Below are 4,774 nucleotides of genomic sequence, written 5' to 3' on the forward strand. Positions count from 1 at the left end.
GAGCGGCCTGGAGGGCAGAGCCTGGAGCAGCTGACGCACTGAGGGGGGAGAGAAGAGGAGAGGAGAGGAGAGGAGAGGAGAGGAGAGGAGAGGAGAGGCGATCATCCAGAGTTCCCCAGGTGAGGAACACAGAGGTCAAACACACTTCCTGAGCTCGTACAGAGGCTCTTCCTCTGTGTCACGTCCAGCCTCCTCCTACCTTTGGTGGCCGGCGCCGTGGTGAGTCTCCTCCCGTGAGCCTGCACACCTCCTGCCTGTGAGCTCTGGCTCTGCTCCTCACAGCTGCCCAGGCGGCGCAGAGCGTCGGCCAGAGCGGCTTTGAGCAGCTGGATCTCGTCCTCCTGCAGCTGCAGCCTCTGCTCCAGCTGGGACACCCGGTCCTCCATGTCCATGGTGCTCTCTGCTGACACCGTGTCATCTGGAGGACACACAGGCAGTTTGAGATGACTGATCACTCCTACACACTTTGATGAGGACTTTAGATGAAGCCAGTTTGTGTGTTTGGTTGTTTCCTCACACACACACACACACACACACACACACTTTGTTGAGGCCTCATGCCAGCGAGCTGTAAGAAGCTGAAGCCTGTCACATTATAATGATAGTAGTCTTTACACTTTGGTGTTACAGAGGAACAGAGAATGAACTTATGAACTTTACAATCCGTGCAGCTTTGATGTCTGCAGTTATGAGTGACTGAAGACTTTCATGGGACAAAATACAGAAACATTCCAGCAGCATAAGAGGGAAGAAACGTCACAACTGGGCAACTTTGTAAACAGCGCACCCTGCAGCATCTGTCTGCATCTACAGACACACACACACACACACACACACACACACACACACACACACACACACACACACACACACACACACACACACACACACACACACACACACACACACACACACACACACACACACACACACACACACACACACACACACACACACACACACACACACACACACACACACACACACACACACACACACACACACACACGAATATTTGACACATACAGTAACCAGCAGCTGCTTTGTGGCTGTGAGGTTTAGAGTTTCTGAGGCTGTGTGTGTCTTTAATAATGCACAACTTCTCTGTGTGAGACTCAGGGAGAAGCAACAATAGACGCGAGGGTTGTGAGGAGGTTTTGTCCGGACAGCGTGGTAGAGAAGACAGACACACAGAGAGACAGACAGATAAAGCTTTGTCCTCTCAGCAGATGCTCTCCCTCCACATCCACTTCAATACTCAGCCTGACTCCTTCACACTTTACCTTTAACACAACAACACCTGACAACACACACACACACACACACACACACAGGATTGATCTGGGTGCTTTCTCCTCTCTGCAGGGCTGTAAACCTGATGAGCTTCTTTTCCCGTTAGACCCTGAAATATGCTGACTGGGTATCTGGGCTGAGTGAAGCCTTTGGAGTGTGTGTGTGTGTGTGTGTCTGTGTGTGTGTCTGTGTGTGTGTGCCCCTGCTGTAAAGCTTCACACTGCATTTCCCTGAAATGGAAATCCAGTCAGGCCGTACCAATCACAGTGAAGCGTGGGAGATATTATGGTTCCCGTATCTTTATGATATGGAAAGTCTCTCATCAGATCACACTGATGGTGTCTGTGATGGAGCGGAGACTCACAGTGGAGCTCACGTGTCCTGCTGTGTGTGTGGATAGAGCAGCACGTGGACCAGGAGGACAGACGGGACAGACGGGACAGACGGGACACATTCTGACTGGACTAACTTGTGTGTTCTGGGGCTTTACCTCATCGATAGCTTGTGTGTAATGATCAGCGCTGTTTGTTTGATCACAACAGATTTCAGAGGCCCTTAATGTCCCTCAGTCTCTCAGCTCAGCTCCTCTCCTCCTCTCCTCCTCTCTCCTTCCTCCTCCCTCCTCTCTTTACCTGCAGCAGATCTGTAACCTAAAGTCTTCAGGCTTCACTAAGTGTTTGTATCAAAGTCCCACTGAATCAGCCTGAGCCCCCATGGAGCTCCCAGCATGCACCTGTTGGTCAGTGGGAGCAGAATCAGATGACAGGGGTGCCGTGTTACTTTATCTGTCAGGCAATGAAACAGGAAGCGGCTGCAGAGGAAACAAGCCTCAGATTTACATAAAGAAATCAGCTGTGAGGATCAGCAGAGTGGAGGTGATGAAGCAGCAGGAGAACCTCAGAGAACGCCTCGCTCACTGCTTTAGATGGGAGTGTGTGTGTTAGCGATCTAAAGGCACAGCTGCTGATTAGAGTGTGTGTGTGTGTGTGTTACGTTCATTTATCTTACATTAAAAAACAAATCTGCACTCATAAGGTGGAGAAATGAGAGAGGACCAGGGTCAGATTGTGATCTTTGCATTACACGGATGGATGACAGTTGGATTGTTGTGGCTAACACACACACACACCCACGCCTGAGGGCCTGCATGACCACAACTACTTTTCATATTATCTGCCGATATAAGACAGCTCTCTGTAACGCAGCGTTGCGATTGGTCGGCTGTGGTGTTGAGTTCATTTCAAACTGTAAACAAGAAGTCAACAAAGCGTCCCAGACGACGTCACCATGGATGGAAATGTGACATTTAAGGTTGAGTCTAAATAAGAGAGAGAGAGAGAGAGAGAGAGAGAGAGAGAGAGAGAGAGAGAGAGAGAGAGAGAGAGAGAGAGAGAACCTTTATCTCCTCAGCTGTTAGGACAACACCTGTTTAAAAACGTAGCAGTCGGCTACTTCTCCGTTCGCCCTTGGACTACCGCGCACGCACACACACACACACACAGAGTAATAACTGTTACACCTCAGTGGTATTCCATTACTCCGCTAATAAAAGCAGAGGGCACATCTATTTGATATTCAGCAGGCGAGACACACACACACACTTCTCTCTCTCCGTGGCGGCTGAAACACACATTGCTGTGAAGATGTATTTAAAAACCAGATGAGTTCAGGCTGATACAGACACATGATCACAACAGGAAGATGGACAAGAGAGAGAGAGAGAGAGAGAGAGAGAGAGAGAGATAGGGAGAGAGAGAGAGAGAGAGAGAGAGCTGATCAAATATTCATGGTAAACTGTAGTGATGATGATGATGATGCTGCTGGTGGTGATGAAGCTCGTCTGTCTCGCCTACCTGTCATCGTTCTTCTCTTTCACTCCAAAGTCAGTCAGTCTGTCTGTCTGTCTGTCTGTCCCTCCACTGTCACCCTCTTTCCTCTCTCACAGGCTCTCAGGACAAACCCAGCCCGGTGCCCGCTCGCTCACTCTCTCCGCGCGCACACACACACACACACATACACACACACACACACACACACTCACACTCTTGTCTCCCAGTCATCCTCAAATCCACCCCTCCCATCCCTGAGCCACTCCCTCTTTCACCTCCACTTCCTCATCCCCCCCTTCACTTCCTGTAATTCTCCCTCCCGTACCTCTGTTCTCATCCTATCCTCCTCCTCCTCCTCACATGTATCCCTCCTCTCCATCACTTTGTAAGCTGTAGGCGGGGAGACTTGAAGAAAAAGGGGGCGGAGCTTGGCTCAGGGCCACACACACACTGCACCAGCATCAGCATCAGTACAGCCAGGCACTACCAGGAAGAGAGATACTGCAGAGCCTCTGGGATCAATGAGGCTCACACACACACACACACACACACACACGCACACACACAGGGCTGACTCAGCATTAATGACCCACATGCCTTCACATTCACATGAAACCAAACACACTAAAGGAGTCAGAGCTCTGTGTCCCGTTTTGCCTCCACCTTGTTCTGTTCTGTAATCAATCAGAGTCTTTATGTCGATCCCACGATGACGTTCAGCACAGAAGCTCGCTGACATTTGGACAACCAATTAGTGGGATTGCCACGTCCAGATTTAGTGACGCTTAATGTAATGAGGCCTGACCAAGCTGACCAATCAGACTAGGGTGGGCTGTAGGGGGAGGTGGGCCTGCAGGAGACAGAGTCTAATGTGGTTTGTTGTCATTCAGAATGCCCAGCAGTGCATCAAGCGAGAGTAGAAGTAGGTAAATGTGTTTGCTGCACATTAAAGCAGTGCAGGGGTTTTTAAATGTATAATAATAAATAATAAAAGGACATGGAAATGTGTGCATGTCACCTTTAAACAGGAGAGATGCTCCTCACATCCAGCAGAGGGCAGTGACAGACACCCAACCTGTGTGTCAGACAGAATCTGCTCTGTGACACTTCAGCAATGACAGCAACAACGAGACAGCAGGCAGCTCAAATGTCGGTAGGATATTAACCTGTCGGCCTTGGTGTAATAAAAACAAAACCTTTCCGAGTAAATAAAACTATTTTTGTGTAAAGACGGTAAAGGCGACATGTCAACAGTGTTTGGCTCGGGGTGTGAGAAGAGCAGATGGACGGGAATGAACAGAGATCAGAGAAGATAGACAGATGGCTGAGAGGGAAAGAAAGAAAGAAAGAAAGAAAGAAAGAAAGAAAGAAAGAAAGACCCCATGAAGCCCCCGAGGGATGGAACCAAGCTCCTGCTCCTGTGTGCTCTCACATATAATGTACACAGGCATTCGTTACTTTATATTTTCAACTTGTTGTGTGGTTTTGCAAAGCTCCAGTGTAGCCGAGTGGGCAGAGACCTCCTGCTGTGTGTGTTTGCTGTGTGTGTGTGTGTCTGCTGTGTGTGTTTGCCTCCCACCTGACCAGCCTTACTGAAAACTTGATGAAGCCAGAGAGCTGCAGGAGGCTTTGGGTGTCAGCGGCCACCACAT

This window comes from Genypterus blacodes, unplaced genomic scaffold (assembly GCF_046128005.1).
Source record: "Genypterus blacodes isolate CSIRO-AG114 ecotype Tasmania unplaced genomic scaffold, CSIRO-AGI_Gbla_v1 ptg000032l_1, whole genome shotgun sequence".
In the NCBI taxonomy this organism is placed as follows: domain Eukaryota; kingdom Metazoa; phylum Chordata; class Actinopteri; order Ophidiiformes; family Ophidiidae; genus Genypterus; species Genypterus blacodes.